Source organism: Miniopterus natalensis, chromosome 9, assembly GCF_054644295.1.
Source record: "Miniopterus natalensis isolate mMinNat1 chromosome 9, mMinNat1.hap1, whole genome shotgun sequence".
Classification (NCBI taxonomy): domain Eukaryota; kingdom Metazoa; phylum Chordata; class Mammalia; order Chiroptera; family Miniopteridae; genus Miniopterus; species Miniopterus natalensis.
In genome coordinates this window covers 78,515,953-78,529,032 of record NC_142089.1, presented here as the reverse complement: position 1 = coordinate 78,529,032, position 13,080 = coordinate 78,515,953, and the positions used below count along the sequence as shown (strand labels likewise).

The 13,080-nt window shown below is 42.2% G+C and overlaps 1 protein-coding gene across 1 annotated transcript in view; it reads left to right on the top strand.

Annotated features, from left to right (window-relative positions):
• LOC107528717 (immunoglobulin kappa light chain-like) overlaps window positions 1–13,080 on the top strand; it is a 35,028-nt gene that overhangs the window by 3,599 nt on the left and 18,349 nt on the right. The window lies entirely within an intron of this gene.

Genomic DNA, 13,080 nt, shown 5'->3' with positions numbered 1-13,080 from the left:
AGTTCCCTTCCTTTCTCTCAGCCTCTATTTCATTTTCTCTCTCTGTTGTGGGTATGCATCTGTCTGTCTGCCTGCCTGCCCACCTGTCTCTTTTTCTGTCTGTAGTATCTCTGGAACTGGGAGAGCAAACGCCCATGGTTTGAGCTGCCCTGCATAGAGGCCCCATAGGAGAGAACCAAGGAAGGGCCCAGGCCAGGCAGGAATTTGAGCTCTGAGTCTAAACTGCATCCGGACACAAACCGGGCAAGTGACTTTGGGGTGAAATCTGTCCCTAGTGGAGCCTCAATTGAAACCCATCTCCTGCCTCATGGAGACCTTGAGACAAAGGCTCTCAGCCAAACCATGCCCAGATGCCTGGTCCACAGAAGCTGTGATGTGTTAATATTTGTACTTTACAGAGGCAAGGTCTGAGAGCAGGATTGTCTGTGCCTTGGTTTCCTCATCAGACAGTTGGCAGTAATAAAAACATACCCATACCCACCCTGAGGTTATGGAGGTTGTAAAAGAATTTGTGTTTGTAAAATGGTGGGAACAACTGGCATGTCACAAGGGCTGTGTCTACCTGTTATAAATCAGTTTAAAAATTCTTACGGTGTCTTTAAGCTTCTGAGGTGGGACTGATGCCTGGCTGATGGATGGATGAGTGACACTTTTGTCGTTGTTGTTGTTAATCCTCACCCAAGGATCTTTTCCATATATTTTTTTAGAAAGAGTGGAAGGGATGGGGAGAGACAGAGAAAGAGAAACATCTATGTGAGAGAGACACATTGATTGGTTGCCTCCCGCATGTGCCCTGACCGGGGCCAAGGACTGAGCCTGCAACCAAAGACTGTGCCCTTGACCAGAATGGAACCTGCAACCCTTCAGTCAGAGGGCTAATCCTCTAACCACTGAGTCAAACCAGCTAGGGCTGGGTGACACTTTTTAAGGCCTTGTAAACATCCTATTCTTCCTGGCCTCACATCGCCCATATAAAGAGCTAGGTCAAACCATATAGCTGTGGGGATCTTCTTATTGTTAGTGGCCAGAACTTCTCATGATCCTGGGGAATTCTAGAGAGATGGGACTCCATGTGTGGGGGAAGAGGAGGTTTTCAGGGTGAACCAAGTCTTCTCTTGGGGATGGCTGGACCACTGAGCTCAGGACAGAACCTGCCCCAACGCAGGGCTTGGAAGCCAAGAAGGGAAGCAAACACTGCCCTGGAAACTCAGATGGAACAGGTATGGGCCAGGAGAAGATTCTTGGGGTCCAATTCACCAGCTGTTCCTGCTGCATGGAAGGCCTTTGGCCGAGATATTTGAATGACTCCTTTTGACGCCTTTATGCCAACAAATTGGGCAACTTGGGTGAAATGGATAAATTCCTAGAAACATCCAACCTCCCAGAACTGAATCAGGAAGAATACGAAAATCTGCATAGACCAGTAACAACTAATGAAATCAAAGCAGTAATCAAAAAACTCCCAGCAAATAAAAATCCTGGACTAGATGTCTTCACAGGTGAGTTTTACCAAACATTCAAAGAAGAGTTTACACCTATCTTCCTCAAACTATTCCAAAAAATTCAAGAGGAAGAAGACTTCCAAGCTTTTTTTGAGGCCAGCATTGTGCTAATTCCAAAACCAGATAAAGACACTAAAAAGTAAGAAAATGACAGGTCAATATCCCTGATGAACATAGATGCTAATATCTACAACAAAATATTAGCAAACTGGATCCAGCAAAACATTAAAGAGATCATATTCCAGGGATGCAAAGTTGGTACAGTAAATCACAAATCAATGAATGTGATACATCACGTAAAATTAAGGATAAAAATCACATGATCATATCAGTAGACGCAGAAAAAGCACTCAAGAAAATCCAGCACCCATTTATAATAAAAACTCTCAGCAAATGGGAATAGAGGGATCATACCTCAACATAATAAAGGCCATATATGACAAACCTACAGCCAACATCATACTCAGTGGGCAAAAACTAAGTGTTTTTCTTAGGAACAGGAACAAGACAGGGGTGTCTGCTTTTACCACTCTTTTTCAACACTGTACTGGAAGTCCCAGTCACAGCAATCAGGTAAGAAGAAAAAAATAAAAGACAAATTGGAAAGGAGGAAGTAAAACTCGTTATTCACAATGACATGATATTGTACATAGAAAATCATAAACACTCCACCAAAAAAACTGCTAGATTTAAAAACTGAATTCAGCAAAATAGCAGGATACAAAATTAACATCCAGATATCATTGGCATTTTTATACACCAATAATGAACTCAGAAAGAAAAACTAAAAAACAATCTCACCCGGCCAGCCTGGCTCAGTGGCTGAGCATTCACCTATAATCAAGGAGATAATGGTTCTATTCCGGGTCAGGACACATGCCCAGATTTCTGGCTTGATCCCCAGTAGGGGACATGCAGGAGGCCAGTCAATGACTCTTTCATCATTGATGTTTCTATCTCTCTTTCCCTCTCCCTTCCTCTCTCTGAAATCAGTAAAGATATTTTTAATTTAAAAAAAAACAACTAAAAAAAAACCACAATCTTATTTATCACCGCAACAAGAAGAAGATGTATAGGAATAAGCTTAACCAAGGAGGTAAAAGACCTGTACTCAAAAAACTAAAGGACCTTGAAAAAATAAAGAAAGATACAAACAAGTGGAAGTATATACTGTGTTCATGGATTGGAAGAAGTAATATCATTAGAATGTCCATACTACCCAAAGCAATCTATAGATTCAATTCAGTTTCTATTAAAATACCAACAGCATATTTCACAGATCTAGAACAAACATTATAAAAATTTATATGGAACCATAAAAGACCCTGAATAGCTACAGGAATCTTGAGAAAGAAGAACAAAGTTAAAGAGATCACAATACTGGATATCAAACTATATTAGAAAGCCACTATAATCAAAACAGCCTGGTACTGGCACAAGAACAGGCATATAGACCAGTTGAAAAAACAAAGACCCCAGACATTGACGCGCGCCATTATGGCCAATTAATATTTGACAAAGGAGACAAAGGCATACAATGGAGTAAAGACAGTTTCTTCAATAAATGGTGTTGGAAAAATTGGACAGGTACATGAAAAAAAACCCAAAAAACAACTAAACCCCAACTTACACCATACACAAGAATAAACTCAGAATGGATAAAAGACTTTAAGTTGTAAAACCATAAAAATCCTGGATGAAAGCATGGGCAGTAAAATCTGACATCTCATGTCTCAGGATTTTCACCTTTACATCTCCTAGGTCAAGGGAAACAAAGAAAAAAATTAAAAAGTGGGACTGGATCAAATTAAAAAGCTGCACAGCTAAGGAAACCATCATCAAAATGGAAAGGGAACCCACTGTGTGGGAGAACATATTTGCCAATAATGCACCTGATAATGGGTTAATGTCCAACATATATAAAGAACTCACACAACTCAACAAGAGGAAGACAAACAATCCAATTAAAAAATGGGCAAAGAATTGACACTTCTTCAAAGAGGACATAGAGATGGCCAATAGACATATGAAAAAATGTGCAACGTCACTAATCATCAGAGATGCAAATTAAAACTACAATGAGCCCGGCCGGGCGTGGCTCAGTGATTGAGTGTCGACCTAGGATCCAGGCGATCAGAGTTCGGTTCCTGGTCAGGGCACATGCCTGGGTTGTGGGCTCAATCAATGACTCTCTCATCATTGATGTTTCTGTCTCTCTCTCCCTCTCCTTTCCTTTCTTTGAAATCAATAAAGATATATTTTAAAAACAAAACAAAAAAACCTATGATGAGATAATCACCTCACACCTGCCAGAATGGCTACCATTAATAAATCAACAAACAACATGTGCTGGCGAGGATGTGGAGAAAAGGGAACCCTCGTACACTGCTGAGGGGAATGCACTGGTGCAGCCACTATGGCAAATAGTATGGCGTTTCCTCAGAAAATTAAAATTGGAACTGCCATTTGTCCCAGTGATCCCACTTCTGGGAATATATCCTAAGAATCCCAAAACACCAATCAGAAAGAATATATGCACCCCTATGTTCATAGCAGTGTTATTTACTATAGCTAAGATCTGGAAACAGCCCCAGTGCCCATCAGCAGATGAACAGACAAAACATTGTGGTACATTTACACAATGGACTACTATGCAGCTTTAAAAAAAAAAAAAGGATCTCTTACCCTTTGTGACGGCATAGATGGACCTGGAGATTATAATGCTGAGCGAAATAGGCCAGTCAGAGAAAGACAAATATCACATAATCTCACTTATATGTGGAGTCTGTGGGACAAAGTAAACCAATGAACAAAATAGGTCCAGAGGCATAGATGCATGGAACAGACTGTCAGATCTCAGGGGGTAGGGGGATGGGAATAGATTAACCATAAACTTGAATATGAATAAAAATAGACACAAATAACAGATTCCTTGTGAAGAGCAGCAACAGTCAAGGATCATCATCCTTCCTTTGTCTCTGAGAACATGCCCTTTCACCAGGTCCATTTTGCCTCGCCCTCTCCTGGGTACGGGTTCCTGTCTGTAAAGTGAATAAGATATGATCTCAGGGATTAGGGGAGAAAGAGGGATGATCTTTCACCATGGACACAACTTCTGTCTTAAACAATGAATGAGGATCCTGCGGAATGCCAAAGGTAGGGCAGGAAAGGGGAAAATTCAAAGGACGGTCACACAGTGAGGTTCCTTTTCTCCTCATTATAACAATCTTCCTAGCCCGACCTAGGAAGACATTTAAAATGCTGACTCCTAGCATTTTCTGCCACTGTGACTTCTGACTTCCAAGGAGAGGGGTTAGGGGTCCAATGCAGCAGAGCAAGTGGTTCAGTCATGAATCGTGGCTACAGCAAGAGGGAATCCCTGCCCTTCCTGCTGCTTTCCCCAGAGAAAAGGGAGGAGCCCCTGGCTGCTGAGTGGGCTCAGGGAGCTGGTAAGGGTCAGCCCAGAAGTCCACAATTTTGCACAGGGTGGAAAAGCACCCCTCCAGCTCCGACCCTCATTCTGCATTAGCAGGTTTGCTAGTTCCCTGCATGGGTCCTGAATCATGTCCTTCTGCCCTTGCTTCCAAGTCTGGCCTGTGTTTGGATCCACAGCCGAGTCCCAGAGCTTCCCACTGGGCCCAATCAGTGCAGGTAACTCTTTTGCCGCTGGCAGCAAACCATGGTTTCCCCCACCGCCTTCTGGCTGTTGTGCAGCAAGGCCAGAATGCGCCAGTATAGCAGGTGGTGCCAGTGTTGAAAGAAACAGCCGCAGCTACAGCCGTCCTTGCTAACCTGGTGGGAGCCCTCTAGCCGCTGAGGAGCCAGCCATTTCCATCCCATCGCCTCACATCCGCAGAATGGCAGCCACCGACAGACAACAAACAACGTGTGCTGGAGAGGACGTGGAGAAAAGGGCCCCCAGTCCACGGTGCTCTGTACCACCTTCCACACATTGTAGCACAGCTTACAGGCCAGGCTGAAACCTCGCTGGTGCCAGGTGCCTGGCATGCCACCCTAGGATGGCCGTGCCTGTGGCACAGCCTTGTCTCTTTCATGGGGAGCCTGGTGAGAATCCCTCCTCAGGCTCCAAAAGGCAGGCTTCTTGGACTTCGGTGGCATGCTTGCTGGCCGAGCTCTCTTTAAGTTGAGGGGAGCTATGGGCATGGGTGGGGTGGGGGCTGGGTGGAGAGGGGCAACGGAGTGGGAATGGGAGACATCTGTAATACTGTCAACAATTTAAAAAAAAATCTTTTTGTCTTTAACCTTTTGTATTTTAATTATGATGTGTGTTTTTAAAAATATTTTTTTTAATTTCAGTTACAGTTGGCATACATCATTATATTACTTTCAGGTGTACACCTCAATGACCAGACATTACATAATTTAATTAGTGATCACCCCAATAAATCTCTCACCCATCCAACTCCATGCATAGTTATTAGAACATTATTAACTATATTTCCTATGTTGTACTTTACACTCCATGGCTATTCTGTAACAACAAATTTGTACTTCTTAGTCCCTTCACCTGTTTCACCCATCTCCCAACCCTCCCCTTCATCTGGCAACCAACAAAAAGTTCTCTGTGTCCATGAGTCTGTTTCTCTTCTGATTGTTAATTTTATTTGTAGATTCAATTGTTGGTAGATATGTATTTATTGCCATTTTGTTGTTCATATTTTTAATCTTCTTAAAGAATACCCTTTAACATTTCACATAATGCAGTTTGGTGGTGATGAACTCCTTTAGCTTTTTCTTGTCTACGAAGCTCTTTAACTGCCCTTCGATTCTAAATGGTAGCTTTGCTGGGTAGAATAATCTTGGTTGTAGGTGCTTACTTTTCAATCACTTTGAATATTTCTTGCCACTCCCTCCTGGCCTGCAAAGTTTCCCTTGTAGGTAACTAATTGCTTTTCTCTTGCTGTTTTTAAGATTCTCTCTTACTCATGGACAAGAACAACAGTGTGGTGACTGTGCAGGGTGGAGGGGTGGGAATGGTGGAGGTGGAAGAGGGCATAGAAAGGATAAATAATGTTGAAAAAAAATACAAAAGGCTTTCTCTTTGTCTTTAAACTTTGGCATTTTAATTATGATGTACCTTGCTGGGGGCCTCTTTGGGTTCAAATTGTTTGGGACTCTGTTCTAACTGGACTTGTGTGTGTGTGTGTTTCCTTCACCAAGTTAGGGAAGTTTTCTGTCAAATAGGTTTTCAATTTCTTGCTTTCTCTCTTCTCCTTCTGGCACCCCAAGTTGCAAATGTTGGTACACTTGAAGATGTCCCAGAGGCTCCTTACACTAGCCTCATCATTTTGGATTCTTTTGGCTGTTCTGATTGGGTATTTTTTGTTTCCTTATATTCCAAATTGCTGATTTGATTCTCGGCTTCATCTACTGTACTGTTGATTCCCTGTAAATTATTCTTCATTTCAGTTCGTGTAACCTTCATTTCTGACTTTCTTTTTTATGCTGTTGAGGTTCTCACTAAGTTCCTTGAACATCCTTAGACCCAGTGTTTTGAACTCTGTGTCTGGTAGATTGTTTGTCTCCTTTTGTTCAGTTCTTTTCCTGGAGTCTTGTTCTGTTCTTTCATTTGGGACATATTTCTTTGTCTCCTCATTTCGGCAGCCTCCCTATGTTTGTTTCTATGTATTAAGCAGAGCTGCTATGTTTCCTGGGCTTGGTAGAGTGACCTGATGTAGTAGGTGTCCTGTAGGGCCCAGTGGCACAGCCTCTCTGATCACCCAAGCTGGACACTCCAGTAGGTCTGTACACCCTCTTGTTGTTGAGCCTTGATTGCTGTTGGTACCTCAGTGGGAGGGATTTCCCCTAGCAGATAAGCTGCTACAAGGACTGGCTGCCACTACTGACCAGCATGGAGGATCAGCTGTGCAGGGGCCCACCCCACAGAGCAAGACTTACTTCAGCAGGGCCCCTGTCCCTCTGAACCTGCCCTTTGAGTATGTTGCTGTGGAGGTGGTTGGGTGGTGTTTCGACATGGTCTGAGCTGTCCACTGGGCACACTGGCTCTGGGGCCTCCTGGGAGGTACAGGGCTGCCCTGACAACTCAGACCCAGGCACCCCTCACCCCACCCCATCCTACCCTGGAGATGTTGAAGACTAACTTATCAGGCTCAGGTCATTCTCACCCCTACAGACCAGATGGGACCAGAACCCAACCCTCTATAAAATAGCCAGGCCTGCACCCTGGGAAAGCCAAGCGCTAACTTGTTACCATCAGGCCTGCGGGGGTGGGCAGTGTATCCTCCCGGTGGCTTTGTGCACTTTCTGTGCCTTGTGCCTCCCTCCCCACCGAAGGTGCTCGATCATCCTATGATGTAGATTTTCCTACCTTCATCTTCTCTAAGACCTAAGAGTCGTTCCTTAAAAAAAAAAAGGTTCTTGGAAATAGGGTACATGATAAATCTTAAGTGCCTTCTCTATAAATATCAGTAACTTTGTTTCTTTCTCTGTGTTTATTTGTATGTTTTGGGTACAATATGGTATTAAAATAATTTATAAAAGAACTCTGTTTAATTGGCTTTAAAAAATGAAGCACTTACATAAATTAATAAATATAGCAGAAACTAACCCAAATGCTTTTTAGGATCTCATAGTCCGGGAAAACATTTGATATTAAAGTGTGTTAAAGTTTGGTTTATTTAAATAGACATGTCTTTAAAGTTATCATTATGAAATATAATGGTTTAGTTTACCTGGGTTTACAAAAGTAAGTTTATATTATCTCTGTTATAAAATGTGTCAGCAGGGAAAAAACCTGGGATAATAATTGACTTATATATCATGATTTTTTTCATGGGTAATCTAAACAATTCTTAACTAAACTAAATAGATGTAAATTCAGTAGAAGGTTTTTGGGTGAAACATTTTATCAGTAAATTATATGTTACAGTATATTACTTAAAAATAGTTTTTCAAACATTGTTGATAACTTGAAACTAATTTAGAGTTCTATTAAGTTAAGGCAAATGTGCCCAGCTGGCGTGGCTCAGCGGTTGAGCATCGACCTAGGATCCAGGAGATTGTGGTTTGATTCCCAGTCAGGGCACATGCCCAGGTTGCAGGCTCGATGGCCAGCAGGGGCCATGCAGGAGGCAGCCGATCGATGACTCTCTGTCATCATTGATGTTTCTATCTCTCTCTCCCTCTCCTTTCCTCTCACTGAAATCAATTTTTTTAAAAAAAGTTAAGATAAATGATAGATTTATTAAGTATCTAGATCATTTTTAGTAAGATAAAATATTGAAACATTAATTGTTAACTCAGTCTAAGTTCACCTACTTTGGGTTTCTTATTACAGAGAAATTAAAAGATAAATTCACATCTGTTAATGAGTATGTATTGTGTGGTTTTTTCAGTCCTCACCTAAGGATATTTTTTCCATTGCTTTTTCGGGGAGAGTGAAAGGGAGGGAGGGAGGGAGGGAGAGAGAGAGAGAAAGAAAAACATAGATGTTAGAGAGACACATCTATTGGTTGCCTCACGAATGTGCCCCAACCAGGGCCGGGGAACAAGCCTGCAACTGAGGTACATGCCCTTGGCAAGAATCAAACCCTGGACCCTTCAGTCCTTGGGCCTACACTCTAACCACTCAACCAAACAAGCCAGGGCAAGTTCAAATAATTTTTATTCTTTATTTTGTTAATGCGGTGTATTACATTGATTGATTTGCATATGTTGAATCATTCTTGTGCCCCTGGAATGAATACCACCTGATCACTATGTATTTTATATATATACATATATATAGTATTCTGTTTATTTAGGATTTTTGCATCTGTAGTCATCAGAGATATTGGCCTGTAGTTTTATTTTTTTGTCTTATCCTTGCCAGGTTTTGGTATCAGGGTTACATTGGCCTCATAAAATGTGTTAGAAAGTGTTTCCTCTTCTTCAATTTTTTGGAAGAGTTTGAGAAGGATAGGTTTGAAATCTTTAAACATTTGGTAGAAGACACTGGTGAAGCCATCTGGTCCTGGACTTTTGTTTTTTGGGAGTTTTTTGATGATTGTTCAATTTCCTCACTGCTGATTGGTTTGTTTGTTTATTTATTTATTTATTCATTTATTATTTTTAAATCCCCACCTGAGGATATTTTTTCCATTGCTTTTCAGAGAGAGTGGAAGGCAGAGAGAGAGAGATGGACCAAAACATTGATGTGAGAAAGATGCATCAATTGGTTGCCTCCGCACATGCCCCAGCCGGCGCCAGGGATTGAGTCTGCAACCAAGGTACGTGCCCATGGCCAGAATGGAACCTGGGACCCTTCAGTCTGCAGGTGGACACTCTAACCACTGAGCCAAACCAGCTAGGGCCTGATCAGTCTTTTTAGCTTTTCAAATTTTCCATGATGTAGCCTAGGAAAGTTATATATTTCCAGGAATTTATCCAGTTCTTCTCGGTGGTTGAATTTGGTGGCATATAGTCTTTCATAATATTCTAGTATGATCCTTTGTATATCCGTTATGTCTGTGGTGACTTCTCCTCTCTCATTCCTGATTTTGTTTATATAGGTCTTTTCCCTTTTTTCCTTAGTGAGTCTAGGCAGGGGTTTGTCCATTTTATTAATCTATTGAAAGAACCAGCTCTTTGTTTTATTAATTTTTTATATAGTCTTTTTGTTCTATATTTTATTCAATTCTGCTCTAATTTTAATGATTTTCTTTCTTCTGCTGACTTTGGGTTGCATTCCTTTTTTTAAGATGTGATGTTAGGTTGTTTACTTGGGATTCCTCTTATTTCTTGAGTTAGGCCTGTAATGATATAAACTTCCCTCTTATTACTGCTTTTGATGCATCCCAGTTTTGATATTTTGCATGCCCCCTACTGGGAATCAAGCCCACAACCCGGGCATGTGACCTCTTGATTCATAGGTTGACACTCAGCCACTGAGCCACAGCGGCCATGCTCTGTGTCTATATCAATGGCCTCTCTGCAGGAGCTTTCTCTGAAGTGGTCATTTTACTATTTTCCAGTAGATGGTGCTGAATCACAAGATTTTTTTACCTCTGTGATCTCCCAGACTTGACCTCAGTAGGTTCTATAAGACAGTACAGCCACACTTCTGGGGATGGGGTTTGTTTTGCTCTCACCCTAATGGTGACCCTGACCTCCATGGGGCCCAGCCCCAAGCACCCCACCTGGAGATCAGTCACAGAGGGAAACAGTAGTTCTATTGCAATAGCTCTTGGTTTATAGATAAAATGTTCCTCGACCTGACACTAAGAGTAACAGGAGGCAGGTTTTGGGAGTCCAAGGGATGGCAGGATTCTGTGGTTGTTTCTTTATCAGAAGAACCCGCACCAGACAGCGGACAGCCTCACGGCAGGACCCCAGGCTCTATCATGTGCCTGCTGACTCAGCCAGTGTTCTCTCTGTTCGCCCTGCTGGACTCCCCTCCCCCCAGCTCTCTATTCTTCAGCCTGAAGGAAGTGCCTGCTCCCAACAGCTTCCTGCCCTCTCCCAGCAGCACCGCTAGCCCTCAGCTGCAGAGCTGCGCCTACAGGCCCTCTGGGCTTCCCTCCCCCCCCTTCTCCCAGCTTATTCCCAGTTGCCCACCTTTAGATGCTTCAATGCACGGTCTCTCAGGCGTGCCTCTGTATCGAGTAGGGAATTCTTTGTTGAATTATAGTTGTTTAGCCTGTTGACATTTCAGGGAGAGAAACCAAGGGGATCTCTCACCTCCATTTCTCTGTTGTCATTTAATTTTCACTAGATATTAAAATTTCTGAGGGCAATAATTCTAACTAATATACAAGAAATTAATATATGTTTTTAGTAAAAGAAGGTATAAGATCTGAAAATGCACATTTTAGGGAATTACAAGGAAAATTGTAGAAGGCTTATGAAAAAGAATATTGAGAAAGAAGATTTTATGTACTGTAAAGCTAAATAATGGTGTAAATTTAATTAAGTGAATTTAATATCAAAAATAATCTGATGCAAAATTAGAGTTCAATTCTCTCTCTGTCTCTGTCTCTGTCTCTCTCTCTGTCTCTCTCTGTCTCTCTCTGTCTCTCTCTCTCTCTCTCTCTCTCTCTCTATATATATATATATATATATATATATATCTCCTCACTCAAGGATATTTTGTCCATTGGTTTTCAGAGAAAGTGGAAGGGGGAGGGGGGAGAGGTAGGGGGTGAGATGGAAACATCAATGTGTGAGAGAGACACTTCAGTTGGTTGCCTCCCACACCCACCCTGACAGGGGCTAGGGATCGAGCCTGCAACCCTTCAGTCCTCGGGCTGATGCTCTAACCACTGAGCAAACCCAGCTATGGCTCTCTCTGTTTAAAGGACAAAGTTTTCTTGGACTATTTATCTGATCCTAATAAGATATTATGAAAAATGGTCTTAAAATTGTTGCCTGCAATGTTGGCTGCAAAGTGGCACCAGTTGTTACCATCAAAGCTAGACCTCAGTTCTTGAGTTTGGCAAAGAAAGAATTCAGGGCTAGGAAGTCATATTTGAAGAGAAAGTTTATTTAGAAAGTTACAAAGGTTGTGGAAGTGAGCCAGCTGGGCTGTGTTGGCTCAGGAAACAAGTTACAGAGGTAGAAGAAGGGTCCTTGATGCTTAGGAGAGAGAAAGACAAAGATAGCGAGCCTGCAGGAAAGAAGAGAGGGAGGCATGCTCCAGAAACGGAGAGTAAATCCTGAGTCCTTCGTTTTGAGGGTCTAAATTTGGGAGTTTAGAGAGATCTTGGGCAAAGATCCCAATAGAACATTCATCAGCTTTGTGCTGATGTGTCAAAATGAGATTATTTCCCCAACTACATCCGTGCTTGGGTGGAGTTGGCACAAATGGCACTAATTGGAATTCTGCTATCTCCCTTCCTGAGCAGGGTGATTCAAGCCATTTGCTCTCTGGATGGAGAGGAGAACTGGAAACCATTTACTCTTAAGTGTCCTTGGTTAGGGAAGATAGGATTTCCCATTTTGCTAAACTTGGCTGCTTTAACTATCTGTCTGTTTCCCTATTCCACATGTCCTGGCTTACTTGCCTGTCTCAGAATGATTTTATGTTCTCTGTATCATCAGGCCTTTGATTGCTTAAGTAAACTGAATCTTCTTAATATTAAAAGAGCTAAATTTTGCTTACAACTATTTAACTTTTTGCATTGGCGTACAAATTCTTTGTCATTGTGAAGAAGGGGGAAGTTGTCCCTTTCCCTCCTCTGGTTCTTTTGGCTGACTGACTAATCAAATCAACAGGAGAGACTGACAAAAAAAATCAGTTTAATATTATGTGCACAGGAACAGCACAGCACATACATGGGAAGTTCAGAGATAGAAAGGAGATTGAGGTATAGAAGACACCCTGAGCTAGGGGTGAGGGAATGCACCTGAGGGCTTCAGAGAGACATAGCAGGATGATAAGAGCAGATGTTTAGTGAATAAACACTGTCGGAGAGGCTATCACTGAGAATCTTTTATTATGAGTAAGTCCTTCCATTTAAATTCTTCTAGGAAGTTAAGGGGGGGGGGGATCATCAGTTTCTCCTGAGCCCACGGAGTCATATCCTGGGGTGGCTCATTCTGGACCCCACACCATCATGAT